Source organism: Hyperolius riggenbachi, chromosome 5 (genome assembly GCF_040937935.1).
Source record: "Hyperolius riggenbachi isolate aHypRig1 chromosome 5, aHypRig1.pri, whole genome shotgun sequence".
NCBI classification, from domain to species: domain Eukaryota; kingdom Metazoa; phylum Chordata; class Amphibia; order Anura; family Hyperoliidae; genus Hyperolius; species Hyperolius riggenbachi.
In genome coordinates, this window is record NC_090650.1 from 189,577,017 (window position 1) to 189,595,496 (window position 18,480).

Consider the following 18,480-nt stretch of genomic DNA (forward strand, 5'->3'; position numbering starts at 1 on the left):
TGAATTTTCAGTGACACAGTTCCACAAACTGCTAAGCAGCCTCTTGAAAATACACTGTCAACAACATCCAGAAGCATTTTACAAGCTTACCTGGTGACAGCAGAAAGCAGCATAGCTTAGCCTTGCATAGCTCAGTAAAGAAACAAGACAGCATGGAGCTAGTTAGCAGTGCAGGTTGACGATACTTGAATGTCCATGTGAAGAGGGGGGCCTCATAGCCCACTGTGCCTTACAGCTGTTTCACCTCCGTTCGTTTGGCCTCATCAGAGGATCACTGGTAGTCAGGGCTCCCCTTGTGGCAACCATCGCTCCAAGACCCTCATCCTGATGCTCGTGTGGACCCTCGTTGGCTTCTAGTGTGGCGACGGTCAGCGTCTTCCGCCTTTTGATGTCACGCCAGACCTCCTCCAACTTCCGCGCTTCCGTGTCTAAGACCTCACTCCCGCTCCAGCTGTTGCCAGGCAATGGCTCTGCATAGCAAGGCCTATTTTAAAGCGCTCTTTAGGCCATTTGGTAGCCATCTTCTAAATTGCAATCTCTTAGTTACTCATTGCACCCTCCTGCCCAGCACTCATCTGCTACCGAGAGAGACAGTAAAAACGGAGAGACCCCTGTCCCAAGCCATTTTTAATCCACCTAGTGTACATTTTCTTCACCATTTTAAACTGCCTTTTTAAACTGCCTCAGAGAGGTATAACATATCTTACATATATCATATATCAACAGTATAATCATCTCATTTACAAGCTCAACAATTTACACATCCTCATTACTAACAAGGAGAGTGAAAGGGAAAGAACACAGACAGAAAATTAGAGTGCCTGGAAGCGTTAGGTGGCAGGCCCACAACTAAGATCATGTGCTCAAGTCTAATAACCTACACACCATAAATCAAATTATTACTGTAGCTGAAACAAAGAAAACTCAGAGACATCTTATGTTGATGACTTTTGGCATAAAATAGAAAACAAAAAATGGATTTAGGTCTTAGGTCTTAATGAAACAAGTAAGACTGATTATGGGTACGTAAAATTACCAAATGACTATACCTTTCATTATTCTGGTACAGCTGAAGAAAGTGCTGAATGCATAAATGGAACCCTCATTAATAAAAATACAAAGAAAAGTGTAATGGAATGGACACCTATCTCATCATATACAATGATGCAGGCCCACTTCAGATCATAGGTGAAAAATGTGACCTTAATACAGTATTATGCTCCAACTAATGCATCAGCCATATAGAAGAAGGAAGAAATTTACCAAAAAGTACATGAAACACTAGGGAAGGTTAAGAAAAGACAAATGGAGAAAAGAAGGGAGAAGAAAGAAAGAAAGGAAGGAAGAAAGAAAGAAAGAAAGAAAGAAAGAAAGAAAGAAAGAAAGAAAGAAAGAAAGAAAGAAAGAAAGAAAGAAAAGAAAGAAAGAAAGAAAGGAAGGAAGGAAGGAAGGAAGGAAGGAAGGAAGGAAGGAAAGAAAGAAAGAAAGAAAGAAAGAAAGAAAGAAAGAAAGAAAGAAAGAAAGAAAGAAAGAAAGAATAGAAAGAAAGAAAGAAGGAAGGAAGGAAGGAAGGAAGGAAGGAAGGAAGGAAGGAAGGAAGGAAGAAAGAAAGAAAGAAAGAAAGAAAGAAAGAAGAAAGAAAGAAAAGAAAGAAAGAAAGAAAGAAAGGAAAGAAGAAAGGAAGGAAGGAAGGAAGGAAGGAAGGAAGGAAGGAAGGAAGGAAGGAAGGAAGGAAGGAAGGAAGGAAGAAAGAAAGAAAGAAAGAAAGAAAGAAAGAAAGAAAGAGAAAGAAGGAAGGAAGGAAGGAAGGAAGGAAGGAAGGAAGGAAGGAAGGAAGGAAGGAAGGAAGGAAGGAAGGAAGGAAGAAGGAAGGAAGGAAAGAAAGAAAGAAAGTTTTATCAATTTTTGTGTCAGTCATGATTTGTTTATTGGAGGGCCTTTGTTCCTGGATAAAATATATTATAAAGTTGCATAGGTATAGACAGACCATAATATAGAAAAACAAGCTGATCACTTTTGCAACAACAAAAAAATTCAGAAGATCCTTGAAAAATGTAAGAAATAGAAGAGGTGCAGATATTGGAGGTGACCATCACCTTGTGATAGCAACAGACTAACCAGCAAGCTCATGGTGACCCAGAACTGCATTCCAGCGGTTCTGGAGGTGTGTTTAGCTTCTAAGGGTACAATGGTTAATTTGCATATATTCAGCAGTGGTGCCTGGGAGACATCTCAAGCTCACTCCAACCTGAATTATCGCAAATTCTTTCTGTTTTAGGAAAGCAAACTTTTGTGATAGCAAGGTAGAGGTATAAATACTAATACTGGCAGCATGGAAGAAGCTTCCATTAAGAGGGGAGAAATCTGACCTACAGAAACTGAAAGACATAAATAAAAAAGCAAGAGTTTAACTACTTGAGTACCAGAGGTTTATACCCCCTAGTGACCACTGACCAGGCTATTGTTTACAATTCTGCACTTCAGAACTTTAACGGTTTATTGCTTGCTCATACAACTTACCACCCACATGAATTTTACCTCCTTTTCTTCCCACCAATAGAGTTTTCTTTTGGTGGTATCTGATTGCTACTGCCAATTTTCATTTTTTTTTATTAATTAAAAAATGATCATGTAAAATTAAACAAACAACAACCCCTATTTATTTTATCCCCCCCCCCCCCAATTAGCCCTAGACTTTAAAACATACACTACAGATTAAATACATAGGCATATGCCTATGAATGGGATCAGACTGTGAGCCGCTCCGAGGGACAACTAAGTGACAAGGCTGCTCTAGATCGCAGCGTTGTACACACGTTTTTTTACTATTTTACAAGTACCTTACAGCCTGCCAGCTCTGATCGTGGCTGTCAGGCTGATCACAGTGGCCCCCTGTGTTTACTGCAAGGAACGTGTGCTCAAGTGAGCACTTGTTCCCTGCAAATTACGCCACTTGCGAGATCACGCCATATGGCGTGACTGAGGAATGAGAGGGCCATTTTGTGGCCGTCATCCTGCATTAAAGAGTAACTGTTAGCCCAAAAAAAATCAAATTTAAATCTCTATTGCAATGTGTTAAATAGTTTGTAAGGGAGCCAAAAAGGCAATGCTGAAGTTAAAAAGCAATCTAATTTTTTTACTGTGTGACTATCATTCAGCCTTTTCCCCAAGCTCCTAAGGAGGACGCAAGGCCGCATAACAGATACTGCAGAGCATGCAGAGCATGCCCATGTCTGCCCGACCCCCCTCTCCCCCCCAGGACCAGGTGCCGATGTCTGCCCGACCCCCTCTCCCCCCCCCAGGACCAGGTGCCGATGTCTGTCCGCTCCCCCCCCCCCCCAAGAGCCGATGTCTGTCCGACCCCCAGGACCAGGTGCCGATATCTTCTCACCCCAAAAAGCTGACACGGAGAGAGAGCGGGAGCGGAGTACATCTACACACTTCCAGCGCCCCCACCGCAAGTTTGCCCTGTTGCCGTGCATCTCTCTCTCTCCTGCTCGTGATTCTCTCACATGTGACTCGGCGGCTGAGCTGCGGTGGCGGCGCTGGAAGTGTGTAGATGTACTCCGCTCCCGCTCTCTCTCCGTGTCAGCTTTTTGGGGTGTGAAGATATCGGCACCTGGTCCTGGGGGGTCGGACAGACATCGGCTCTTGGGGGGGGGCAGGTTGGGGGGGAGCAGACAGACATCGGCACCTGGTCCTGGGGGGGGGGAGAGGGGGTTGGGCAGACATCGGCACCTGGTCCTGGGGGGGAGAGGGGGGTCGGGCAGACATGGACATGATCTGCAGTATCTGTTATGCGGCATTGCGTCCTCCTTAGGAGCTTGGGGAAAAGGCTGAATGATAGTCACACAGTAAAAAAATTAGATTGCTTTTTAACTTCAGCATTGCCTTTTTGGCTCCCTTACAAACTATTTAACACATTTAATAGAGATTTAAATTAGATTTTTTGGGCTAACAGTTACTCTTTAAGTGGTCGCAGAGAGGTTAAGCTTGAATTGGGAAACTGTTTCCAGGCACTTGCTCAATTGCCAGCAGAAGAGACGGATGTCAAAACAGACTAGAATCATGTAAAAAAGTACTTTAGAAACTAGCAAAAACATGTTAGAGTATGAATAGCCCACGATACATGCGAAAAGATAAACTATAAAACAACTTAAAAATAAAGTAAATCAAAGCTAAATGACAAGAAAAATCAAAAGCACAACTGGAATATAAAAAAGTGGACAGACAAATAAAGAATGGAATAGGAAGCAGAGGAGGCGGAGCTAAAAAGAGATATAAAGGAGCTCTACAGTATTAGTAGGAAAGTATTAGTGTTGATCGAACACCCAGATATTTGGGCTCGGGTCGGCTCGGCCGAACATGGTCCTGATGTTCGGGATATTTGGCTGAATACCGAGCCTAATTGAAGTCAAACTTGAGCATGCCTCGGATTTACGCATAGATTTTAGGCTCAGAATAAAAGCAGGGACTCATGTTTGCAGAGCAGTGCGCCAATTATACTTGACTGCCAATAAAACAAATAAAACTCCAAAAAAAAGGCATACATGTATGGGGAAAAACTGCACGCTTAAGGCCAATGCAGTTTATCGCCATGCATTTATACATTTTATACAAATGAGATCCTGAAAAGCTGCCCTAGTACCAATGGGACCGGCAACGCTAACCCAGCACACATAATGGAACAGGTACAGTAGAACAAGGCCACGCTTTGTGACACAACCCAGGCCTTGCATGAGGACAAAATGCAGGCTTAAAGCAATGCATTTTGTCGCCATGCATTGATAAATATAATAGAAATGAGATATTCCTGAAAAGCAGTCCTACCAATGGGACCGGCAACGCTAACCCGGCACACATGATGGAAGAGGAGGTACAGGAGAACAAGGCCACGCTTTGTGACACAACCCAGGCCTTGCATGAGGACAAAATGCAGGCTTAAAGCAATGCATTTTGTCGTCATGCATTGATAAATATAATAGAAATGAGATATTCCTGAAAAGCAGTCCTGCCAATGGGACCGGCAACGCTATCCCAGCACACATGATGGAAGAGGAGGTACAGGAGAACAAGGCCACACTTTGTGACACAACCCAGGCCTTGCATGAGGACAAAATGCATGCTTAAAGGGAACCAGAGATGAACGTTTCACACAAAATAAACATATCAGTCGATAGCTGGTAAAGAATAAATGCTCTACCTGATCATTTCGCCGCTCTGGTGTGCCTTTTTTAGTGTTTTTTATCCATTATTGCTCCAGGAAAAATCAAATATGGCCGCCGGCTCATATCCCTTCTGCTTCCGGGTTATGAGTTGTTCTGGATGTGCTGTCTAGGCTATTTGAGACTAGGCTGCTATTTAGGCTATATGAGAAAGGCTGCTGCAGCCTTTCATCTCTGTGCTTTCATTTTGGTATGATGTGCAGCTGCCTGTAGGAAGTGTCTCTCATAGGAATGAAACTGCAGTCATCATCAGTATCTATGAAGACAGAGTGGACACAGAGCACACAGATCATATTGCAGGCTTTTGCAGCCACACTTGTCTGTTTCAGAGATTCTCTCTCAGCAGGAGCAGCCCCTCCCATGTCATCACAGCTCTCAGTATGCAAAGCAGGAAATCTGAGCCAGGAGGTGGCAGGCTTGGGCTTGAAAAGACTCCACAGAAGAGTGACTCAGCTATAATGATTCCAGATCAAACCTAGACTGAGCCAGTCAGGGATTCTTATCACAGCTGCTAATAGACTAATTAAGCAGATACGAATGAAACTAAAAGCAGGGTAGGTGTTTACTGTCATGTTCCCACTGATAAATGTAATAAAATACATGAGGGTGCTTAGTCTCTGGTTCTCTTTAAAGCAATGCATTTTGTCACCATGCATCGATAAATATAATAGAAATGAGATATTCCTGAAAAGCAGTCCTAGCAATGGGAACAGCAACGCTAACCCAGCACACATGATGGAAGAGGAGGTACAGGAGAACAAGGCCACACTTTGTGACACAACCCAGGCCTTGCTTGAGGACAAAATGCAGGCTTAAAGCAATGCATTTTGTCGCCATGCATTGATAAATATAATAGAAATTAGATATTCCTGAAAAGCAGTCCTACCAATGGGACCGGCAACGCTAACCCAGCACACAGGATGGAAAAGGAGGTACAGAAGAACAAGGCCACACTTTGTGACACAACCCAGGCCTTGCATGAGGACAAAATGCATGCTTAAAGTGAACCTGAGGTGAGAGTGACATGGAGGCTGCCATATTTATTTCCTTTTAAGCAACACCAGTTGCCTGGTTGTCCTGCAGATCCTCTGCCTCTAATACATTCAGGCATAGTTCCTGAACAAGCATGCAGCAGATCAGGTGTTTCTGACAATAATGTCCGACCTGGCAAAATTACCTGTGTACTTCTTTCTGGTTTAATTTATACACCACTGCGTCCAAATAGATCATTATGGCTGCCAGGTAACTGGTATAGTTTAAAAGGAAATAAATATGGCAACCTCCATCTCATTCTCACCTCAGGTTCACTTTAAACCAATGCATTTTGCCGCCATGCATTGATGAATATTATACAAAGGAGATATTCCTGAAAAGTAGTCCTATTCCTATCTGGGACCGGCAACGCTAACCCAGCACAGATGTTCATGGTGCTTGGTCGGGGGGTGTTGCGAAGTCGGTTCCAATCCACAATTTATTCATTTTTATTGTGTGTAGAGGCGAATACGCCTATCTGTTAAAATCACAATATGCCAAGATGCCAGTAACTGTGCAAATACACAAACAAATCACCCTTTCAAACATTCACATACACATAAGAAGGGCCCTTCTATCTGTTTTTGTTCAAACTCCCCTATAGAAATCTGATCAGCTTCTAACATTAAATCCCTTCCCAGAGGATCAATGCTTCTATATAGTTCTTCCGTTACGACATAAATGGTGGTAACAATTTAAAGTTCCTTTTAGGAGAGCACTGTGTTGTAAGCTTCCAAGTTCAGGTATAAATTTCAACTTGTTCAATATATCTTAGAGAGTGTCTGCATCAACTCACGTGACCAGTGTCCTGGATGATCTGCAGCAGTTACTCACAGAGATTTGCTCGTGTGCATAAACATCTCATCACTGGGACCTTCCTCACTCATACAAGTTTCTTCTGCCCGCTGTCTTCCTAAGCGTTTCTCGGCGTCCTGTTGCGGCATACGTGGGTTCCGTTTGTCAAACACAGAGCCCCGCTCGTCGCACTTCCGATCAGCTGATCCGGCTTGCGTATTAGGTTGGGTGACGTATTAGGTTGGGTGACTGCATAAGGGTGGAGCCAACATGGAGTTACTGCAATATAAATAGAGATGAGAGGACCAACCACTCTAGCATTACTAAATCCTCCTGATGAGGGCCAACGCTATTGGCTGAAACGCGTAGAGGTCATTCTAATGCAAAATCTGCTAAGGAGCCCCAGGACTGAGCAGGCTGTGTAAGCGCGCAGCAGCCGCTCGTGAACGAAGGTCCAGAGGCTTACGAGGTGACGTCACCCAACCTAATATGCAAGCCGGATCAGCTGATCGGAAGTGCGACGAGCGGGGCTCTGTGTTTGACAAACGGAACCCACGTATGCCGCAACAGGACGCCGAGAAACGCTTAGGAAGACAGCGGGCAGAAGAAACTTGTATGAGTGAGGAAGGTCCCAGTGATGAGATGTTTATGCACACGAGCAAATCTCTATGAGTAACTGCTGCAGATCATCCAGGACACTGGTCACGTGAGTTGATGCGGACACTCTCTAAGATATATTGAACAAGTTGAAATTTATACCTGAACTTGGAAGCTTACAACACAGTGCTCTCCTAAAAGGAACTTTAAATTGTTACCACCATTTATGTCGTAACGGAAGAACTATATAGAAGCATTGATCCTCTGGGAAGGGATTTAATGTTAGAAGCTGATCAGATTTCTATAGGGGAGTTTGAACAAAAACAGATAGAAGGGCCCTTCTTATGTGTATGTGAATGTTTGAAAGGGTGATTTGTTTGTGTATTTGCACAGTTACTGGCATCTTGGCATATTGTGATTTTAACAGATTTTGAATAAATTGTGATATGGTATTTTTTAAGATTAGCGCATGTTATTGACATTTTTATGATCTATTAATCTCTTGTTTGAGGGTGGAGGGATTCCCTCATATAACGTGCAGCTTAGAAGTTGGATTGCTTAGCGCCAATTGTGACAGATATTTGACGAATACGCCTATCTGTAACGTTGCCTCCCGGCAGCACTGAAACAACGTTCATACATAACACTGGTGGCAGGGAAAGCCAGCACCTCTATTGCGTACAGTGCCAGTTCTTGCCAGGTGTCTAGCTTAGAGACCCAATAATTAAAGGGGACTGATGGATCCTTGAACACGGCTACGCCATCTGACATGTAGTCCTTGACCATCCTCTGCAGGCGAGCGGTGTTGAAGGTGGAACTGCGCAAATGCTTTTCTATGGGCTGCTGCCTGGGTGTCAGAAAACTTTGCCACACCTTGGACACTGCCGATACCATTCCCTTGTTTGCACTAGCTGCAGCTTGTGTTGTTCTTTGCTCCCCTCCTAGTCCTAGGTTAGCGGAAGTCAGTCTGTCAGCGTGGCTGGAGGAGGATGCAAATCTCCTCACCAATTTCTCCACAAGGGCCTTCTGGTACTCTTGCATTTTTACCTGTCGGACACTTTCTTCAATCAATTTTGTACCGTGGATCCAGAAGGGTATAAACCCAGAACTCCACATCAGCCAGAATTCGGGCAATGCATGGGTCGCGTTCAATGCAGCCTAACATGAACTGAGCCATGTGTGCCAGAGTCCGAACAGGTTGCTCATCATCATCATCATGTTCTGTGCTTGCTTGTGATGCACCATCACCAGCATCATGCCCACCTTCTTCCTCGTCTTGAAACATGCATGCAGCTAATCTTGTCAGATCTGACAATAATGTCAAAAACAACTGATCTGCTGCATGCTTGTTCAGGGTCTATGGCTAAAAATATTAGTGGCTGAGGACCATCAGGGCAGACAGGCAACTGGTATTGCTTATAGGGAAATACATATGGCAGCCTCCATATTGCTCTTGCTTCAGTTGTACTTTATGGTCTGTGGTTTTGTCTATTGTATGGCAGAAATCCAGAGCTAAGCTACGATACCAAATTTTGCAATGTGCAATTGATTTAGGGGGTGCAGCATTGCCCGTTTTTGAACTATACTACCAGGCATCACAGTTCGAACAGATCTCACACCGGTTTATTACAAATCCCTTATTCGCCCCTGAACCCCTAGGTTACTCCCCAAACCTCCCTTTTGCCCTCCTTAAAGACTGCCTTACTCAATTAAGTACCTCTAATTCCATCCTCCTCCAAGCTAAAACAATCTGGCAACTTGGTACCTGCAACTATCTCATGCTTTATGGGCTCAATTTCCACAAAGTCTCCCACATACAGGTACCTCCCCGGTTCTTGAGCTCCTAATGGATGGTCCAATAAATCACCACATTGGTCCCCTATATTCGTTATTTATTGAACATATATCTAAACCAATTAGTTTAGCGACCTTATCTAAATGGACATCACTCAATGTTGCCATTGATGAGGAGGACTGGGAAGACTGCCTTTTATCCACACGTCAGGTATCTCCTTGTATCAGGGAGCCCCTGACTCAATTGTATATCATCCATCAATCACACCTCAATCCTGCTCAAATTTCTAAATATTCCCCTTCAACCCCAAATCTCTGCCCTAAATGTAAAGCTTTAAACCCCACTTTTCTCCATTTATTATGGCAATGTCCCCCCCTAGAAGATTTTTTTCAAGCAAGTCATAGCTTTTTTGCATGATGTCATGGGTTCCCCTGTCCCCTTGATATAAAAACCTGTAACTTGAATATTTTAGATAAAAATGTCTCTAAGTTTGACAAGGTGCTCCTTATAGAAACTTTGTTTGTGTGAGGAAACGCGGAAAAGCCACCGCAAGGGCTCAGAGTGAGGCGGCTGTTTCCGCGTCTAACATGGCGGCACAACACGAAGAAACCGCCGCAGGCCGCATGGGCAGAGTGGTGGAGTCCGCGTTGGATGCGGCGGATTGTACGCATGGCAAAGCAGATGGCATTGCGGCTGGATGCGGGGAAACCGCCGCTCGCTTAGAGAGCGGGGCGGCGGTCCCCGCGCCTGAATCAGTGGTCACATTGCAAAGCATGTCTGGTGTGGCTGGGACTACTAGTCCACACAGGTTCAGAAGGACGCGCGCGCGCGCTGAGAGGCAGAGCTTATATGACAGCCAGAAAAGGGTCAGCTGACCAGGCGGGTCAGCTGACATTTTCACCACCTGCCATTGGTCCAGCACTTAGGGGAGGCGCTCTCTGGTTGTCTGCCGTTGCGATCACTACGTGGTAGCACTCAGACCTTGTCTGTATTTGTGTTCTAGCATAGTTTCCAAAGGTGTTGACGATCAAGGAACTCACACCTTAGCATTAGGAATATTGAACTGTATTATTTGTTATGACCTTCTGCCTGTCTGACCATTCCTCTGAACTCTTATTCTGTACCTCGCTATTTCTGTTACCCTGTTGCCAATCTCTGCTCATTCCTGGACTCTGTATTGGCCTCCTGATTCTGTACTGTGCTATTCTGATACTCTGTTGCCAAACCCTGTTTGTTTATTGGATTCCGTATCTGCCTCCTGAATCTGTACCTTATCTGTCTGTGTGTTAACGACCTGACTTGCCGACCCCGAGAACTGGCCTTACTGTTAGAGGCAGTTCACAGACCTGTTAGTGACACCCTCTCCCACAGGTGTCACTCTCGCTCTGTCCTTCCTCCCCTCAGCCTAGCTCCTCCCCCCTGGAGAGTCTAGGCCAGAGGAAGGAACATACTTCTGGAGAAGTACTCAAAGTATTCTGTTGCATCTAAACACTCACTTGTTCTATCAGGTGTCCAGAGGTTAGTAGATATATCTGATTATCGGTGATACTGCAGATCACCAATAATCAGGTATATTCTGTATTCTCGGTGATACTGCAGTTCACCGGTAATCAGACCCTCTCTGTGTTACACCGATCGTTACAGTTTGCAGCTAAACAATGTATTGCCTTTCACTGCTTGTCCCAGACCTGCCCTACGCTAGACGACTGGTAAGCTAAGGTTAACCGTTCCTTGCCTTACAAGAAACTGATCTACCAACACAGGAAACAGATTCCTGGCAAATAACTTAAAGTTTGGGAACATTGGATTTCCAAATTATAAATGCTACTATGTTAATATTTTTTATACTTCTTTTACTCCCTGTGATTCCTTTTCCCCTTTTTTCTTTACCCTTGATGCTGTGTTTGTGACATGTGTTACTACTACGCTTTAACAGTATGATTCTTTGCTTTGTACTGTCTTGTTATTTAATTAACTTTTGGTTGATGAAAAAAAAATAATTTAGAAACTGCAAACAAACATAGGAATCCACATAGTTTTTCTTTCTGATCGGCGGCAGTCACTGTATGGTCATAATTTAGGGTCAGTAAGGATGCATCACTTATTGCAGGGTGACATAGCTTACTGGTCTCTTCCTTCTTGGTTGTAACATAGGATGTATGGATCATTACCTCAAGTAAATATCTAACATTGAGACAGCTAATTTTGGCGCAGTGCTGTGCCGATGATTTGGGTGGTAAGTTACTAATTTGGGCACAGGCAATAGCCAGAGCTCAAACGAGCAAAAAAGAGGTAATTAGTCCGTTGGCAATAAAAATGTGACCTCCTAAGGTTGCCACAACTCAGTGAGGAGTTTGGATAGAACAGGGTGAGTTGTATGTTGGTTTCATCCTTTGTCCAAATTTCCCCAAGCCATTTTTGGTTGTACACTCTAGCTGGTTGTACACTCTAGCATAGGCATGGGCGCTCTACAACGATATTACCATCATTGTATCTACAACGATATTACCATCGTTGTACACTCTAGCTGGTTGTACACTCTAGCATAGGCATGGGCGCTCTACAACGATATTACAATCGTTGTATCTACAACGATATTACCATCGTTGTATCGCTCTACAACGATATTACCAACCTTGTTCATGGTGCACCATGGGTGGAGTGTTTAAGAGTGTGGGTGCATTTTAGTCATGCCTAAAAATACGCTGATGTTGCTGCTGAAAAGCTGGCATGAGTTGTTCAGTTATATCGAAGGACATAATTTGTGTAATTTGTGTATAATTACCTATATGGGGTAATTTATGACCAAAAGTATGAATATAATTAAAACAAAACTTTTACTTGTAAGTTAAGTGTCCCCAGAATCAATGCCTGCAGTCACAGGAGACCTTTATCTGTCTGCAGTGTTGGGTATTTGAAATTACCAAATCTAATAGGACATTTCCCTGATTGCTTCAGTTACCATTTTGGTCAACTAATTGGCTTGTAGTGTTGCCAGAAATCTGCAGCTTTTACTAGAATGAGTAGCTGTGTGATTCGATAGTTGAAGTCACCCATAACCATGACCTCCCTTTTGCTTGCAGATTTTCCAATCCAATTAGGCTTAACCACCCAGCACCCACCGCACCACCAGGTACCCCACTTCAATCTTTATTCTCCAATTGTGCAAGCCAGCCACGCTTTTGTATGTATGCTTACATTTTTCTATGCATGAAGCCAAGAATAAACGCAGCTTATTTGCAGTGCCGGTTTCCTTTGCCTGCCTATCCTCCCTGCAACTCTGCATAATCTTATACCAGAGCACGCTCAGCTGCAATAGGGCACCTGTAAGACTACTCAAGCACACTTGCCACATCCATAGTGCCAGCCCGCTTTTTTCTCTATATATTGTTGCAGATTTTCCAATCAGCAGCTGCAGCTTTGCAGTATCAATGTTTTGTGGTGGCTTACTACAGCACACCCAAGCAAGTGGAAACTGTTATTTACAGTGAATATTTACCCAGGCTCCACATCTTCACAACCTTCATCCATTTCTTAATTTATGGTAGCTGTAAATAATTTTTGTTTGCTTTCCAGTCATGGCTATCATACATCCTTTTCTCTGTTATGCCCACAATGTTGATTATGGCTAACAATCTCATTCCTTTTATCTTCAAGGCTCCTAGCATTGGGTACACTTTATATTTTTACCACTAATTTTTCCAGTCTTCGTTACATTTAATAGGTCACATAATAGATTAATCACCTCTGTATTCTTTATACTCTACCCCTCCCCCGCCCCCCCCACCCCCCCTGCTCTTCATCCCTTTTAAATGCTAGACTCTCATTATCTATTTAACCTAGATTGTCATTCTTTCCTCCCCAGATCCTAGTTTAAATCTCCTTCAATCTTCTAGCCATCTTCTTCTCCCCCATTAAAGCTGCACCCTCCACATTCAGGTGCAGTCTATCCTTACTGTAAAACCTATAGTCAACTTCAGTCTGGCCATTTTTCCAGGCACCTAAATACCTCCTCACTGCACTCATTTATCAGCCACTTATTTAAGATCTGTTTCTCAAGTGAAGCACATGGCACTGGTAGTATTTTCAAGGTCCTTGATTTTAGTTTATTTCCTAATACCATGACATCATTTTTGAGGACCTTCCATCGCCCACTTTGTCATTGGTACCAATGTATGCCATGGGATCCGCTATATGCCGAATTTGAGCACCAGGGAGATTATATATTATGCTGCAATACCACTATTCTATAATCAACATTATCCCTAATATCATGCAAACAAGCATGCTTATTAGGAAGAGTAAAAATCAATTAACCCTTTGCACTCTGCATGCTGACAGCTTGTGCTGGTGTATACGCATGGTGCACATGGACACATAACGTTAGCTCCCTTGTGCGATTAGTAAGATGCACTGTCTTTCCCAGGAGAGGAAGTTAGGATTTGTGCTCCTAATCCATTGATAGGTTTGATGCAATTAATGTGTTTGCATGTCTGCACTATGCATGTTACAGGGCCAGAGTTAGGACACCTATGTTTACCTGGGCACTTCTGCGCAGTATAGGTGACTAAGCATAAGAATGCATTCTTCTGTGAACTAAAACCCTGGCTTTTAATCTAGCTGTAGGGATAACAGTTGTGCCTGGATGAGTAAATCTGTGAATGCATTTGTTTGAACATTTGCATGTGAGAGTGCGAAGGGTTAATTGATTTTTGCTGTTTCTGGCCACACCCCCTTCAGCACCTCCCTTTCCCTAATAATTTATTTAATGTCCTAACTAGAGGCGATGTGCCTGGATATATGTATGTTTATTAGGAAGAGTAAACTCAAAGATCTAGCCTTACGTAGAAGTTTCAGGACTTCAGGCTGTCATTGCCAGCAAAGGGTTTTCAACCAACTATTAGAAATTAACGTTTTATTTCCAGTTATTTAATTTGTCCAATTACTTCTGACACCATGAAATGTAGGGATTGTGTTAAAAATGCCTCACATTTTATGCTAAGCTGAAAGTCTGTACTTCAACTGCATCTGAGCTGTTTCATTTAAAATTCATTACGGTAATGTACAGAACCAAAATTAGAAAACAGTTGTCTCTTTACCAATATTTATGGACCTAACTGTATAGTCAGAAACCCACCCACCTATGATACATGTATGTGGAAATGTGTAGCATGGATTTATAGCATAATACTGTATGTATGTACCAATAATCAATTAAACAACATGGCTTAGCAAATTAGGCATCCCCCTTTTATTTTTTATTTATTTCCTTTTATAGGTGAATTGTAGTTAACAACACAAAATAGTAACACAATTTCAGACTGGCAAAAGGAAAAGAGGAATACCATGGAAACAGTTGTTCTATTCAAGACAAAAACCTTTGCATTCTCTGCTCCCTAATCATACAGGAAATCTAAATATAGATATTTTGTAAATACCCTGAGAGAAATTTCAGAGTCACATTTGTATGAAATAAATATTTTTCTTTAAACACATCTAGATTTTATCAAATTTCACAAAATACCCATAGCCCTGACAGGATTAACCACTACTGAAGAGATGAGTTTAGCTCCTTGTGAATTCATACTGTCACAGTGTCCATTCTTATCAGAGAAATGTTCCTGTGCTTTTCAGGTATAATGTAATAGTGCAGTTTGCTAATATAATAAACTTTACTATAAACAAAATGAAACAGATTTTTTTAGCTGTGATTGGGAAGAAAGTCAGTCACTTTCTGTTACTTTTAAGAATCATTTCATATTGCATCTGCCGAATTCCATTTAAACAGACAATATCATTGCATACCAATCTTTAATGTATGGTTGCCGTGGATGTCTAATACGCAGTGTGACTTTGTCACCGTTACATTGAGAACATGCACAGTGTTGAAGATCCCAAACACTATCACAATGTACAGAAAGTAAGCAGAAGTTTCCGCAACATGGACAATTGCATTTTAAAAGGTAAATAAGGGAAAAAGTAAAAAAAAAAATACACAATTTATCCACTTTTATACATTAAAGCTTTAATGTAAAAAGTTCTATTGTACATCAAACCAACACAATTTATTTGTCTATCCCTCCTGTTTACTTTAACAATTAATTTATTTTGATAATGTACTTGATGTAACAATTAAGTAATGTATACAATCTGCTACTGTCTGCTCCTGGAATGTGTATTTCAGACTTGTTTACTAATTAACTCTGCCATTGAATTCCCTGGGAGGAGGAGAGGGGTTTGCTGTCATGATTTTAAGCAGCTCGGGGTGACCCAAATAGAGATGGCTCTAACCTCCGATTTTCGAACTTGAACTTCCGAAAAAGTTTGCGAACCTGCAAACTTTTTGAATCGCAATAGACTTCAATGGGCAGGTGAACTTGAAAAACTACAAACACTGTTTCTGGCCACAAAAGTGAAGGAAAAGATGTTTGAAGGGGTCTAACACCTGGAGGGGGGCATGGCGGAAAATTACGGATTTGCCGCACAGCAGGGTTATAATCCCTAAAAGGCAGAAATCACATTGCATTGCTAAATTGGAGGTCTAAAGTGCTTGAAAACATCTTGAGTGTGTATACATGGATCAGCAGTTAGTGTAAGTAGTGTACTGCTTCACACTGATAGACCAAACTCACTGTGTAACGCATCGCAAACAGCTGTTTGTGTAGTGATGGCCTTGCTAGACTGGTGCGCACGATGGCGAGAGTGCAGGCGAAGGCAGTTTTCAAGCCCATATGGTCAGGCTGAGCTAGCTCAATGACAGAACAACTGTCCACAATGAAGCAACGACCTTATTATCTTGGGTCAGGTGTGCCCCCCAACACACTCATATAGCCGGTCATTGCTTAATTTTGTGATACGCAAGCCCCTTCACCGTGGCAAGGTAACGTTCACGAAGGGGAATTGACACATGTATATGCCTTTTGATTTGTTGTTGCAGCCGCAGTGTAGAGATGTTGCGAACTGTTCGCTCGGCGAACATCTCTGGGGCTTTTACTACTTCCGGGTCGCTCTGACCCGGAGTAGTACGTCCTAGATCACGCTCCTGTTGCCGGGCACTCTCTGCGCATGTGCGTGATGTCGTTCATGACGTCACGCACATGCGCAGAGAGTGCCCGGCAACAGGAGCGCGATCTAGGATCTAGGACGCGCTTCGCCGGGCAGCGCAGGCGTACTACTCCGGGTCAGAGCGACCCGGAAGTAGTAAAAGCCCCATGTATTCAGAGATGTTCTACCGCAGTGCAGCCAGAAAAATTAGGCAGGCATATACATGCACCAGAAAAAAATATTATTGTTTTTGTTAGCGGCCGCTGCTAGCCGTGGTCTTAAAAATTCGGGAATGTACCTGGAGTCCTGGTCTGGACCCTGTTGGTGGTGGTGGAGAAGGCACTCAAGTGGCCTGCAGGCAGAGATGCTGTGTGGGGACTGACTTAGTCTTGGGGCAGGCAGCAGCGGCCGGCAAGCAGAGATGCTGTGTGGGGACTGACTTAGTCTTGGGGCAGGCAGTCACATGGTGTGCAGGCAGAGATGCTGTGTGTGGGGACTGACTTAGTCTTCGGGCAGGCAGTAGCCCTCCGGGATCCATGCCTTATTCATTTTTATAAAGGTGAGGTACAGAACACTTTTTTGACCTGACTGCTGGTGGTATAATACAAAGTGCAATCACACAGAGGCAGTGAAAGGTATGCACTGAATGTGCTGGGCACAGTACAGCAATTAGCAAGGGCCAGCTGCGACAGACAGGGGTGTATATGCAGTGTCAGTGGCACACACACACAAAAAAAAACAGAAGAACATTAGCTCTCCAAAGATCAGTTTTGGGGTGCTTTTCATCAAGAAATATCAGCAAGGAGCAACCTAACAGACCTCCTAACTATCGTTTTCCCAATCTCTCCAATGTCTCTCCCTTCTCTCACTAATACAGCAGCACACAGAGTGAGAACATTGCTGACGCTGCTGCCTTTTATAGGGGGGGGGGGGGGGGGGCTCCAGGAGGGAGTGCAGCCTGATTGGCTGCCATGTGTCTGCTGACTGTGATGTAGAGGGTCAAAGTTTAGCCCAATGATGTAGTATAGGGGGCGGGTCGAACTCGCTAAGTGTTCACGGTTCACCGCGAACTCGAACCAGCTAAGTTCGTGGGAACAAGTTCTCCTGCGAACTGTTCGGGCCATCTCTAGACCCCAACCACTAGGAATGTATAGGGGGATAATAGAGATCGAAAATCCCTCCTACTAATAAGCAATGCTTGATGAAATTTGCCCTCTTAAAACAGAAGGAAACTTGCAATAATTCAGCTATAAGTGAACATTTGGGGTTACCCACAATGCACCACTAATAAATATGCAAATTATCTATTTTTGCCCCTGTAAGCCAGGCAAGCATCCAGAACTGCTGGTGTATAGTAAGCCTATAGCTTTAAACATTACACAGCCAAATCAACCCCACATATAGACAGCCTGTTTCAGACTTTTAGTCCTCATCAGTACATGGCAGGGATTGATATGGCTGTATAGGATAGGGCTTGGACCAGTACAACAGATTAACCAAGCAGCTTGGGGTGACCCAAACCACAAGGAACGTATAGGGGGATAAAAGAAACTGAAAAGCACTCTCACTAATAAGCAATGCTTGGTGAAATTTGCCTTCTCAAAACAGAAGGAAACTTGCAATATTTCAGCTATAAGTGAGCATTTGTGGTTACCCACAATGCTCCACTAATAAATATGCAAATTATCTCTTTTCGCCCCTGTAAGCCAGGCAAGCATCCAGAACCACTGGTGTATAGCAAGCCTATAGCTTTTAATATTATACAGCCACATCAACCCCACATGTAGACAGCCTGTTTCGGACTTTCGGTCCTCATCAGTACATGGCAGGGATTGTTATGGCTGTATGGGATAGGGCTTGGACCAGTACAACATAGTAAGCAAGCAGCTCAGGGTGACCCAAACTACTAGGAATGTATAGGGGGATAAAAGACACCGAAAAGCCCTCCTACTAATAAGCAATGCTTGGTGAAATGTGCCTTCTTAAAACAGA

General features: G+C 43.3%; 1 protein-coding gene across 4 annotated transcripts in view; it reads right to left on the reverse strand.

The window, feature by feature from the left end:
* Positions 1–18,480, reverse strand: part of ADCY1 (adenylate cyclase 1) — a 643,071-nt gene that overhangs the window by 541,611 nt on the left and 82,980 nt on the right. The window lies entirely within an intron of this gene.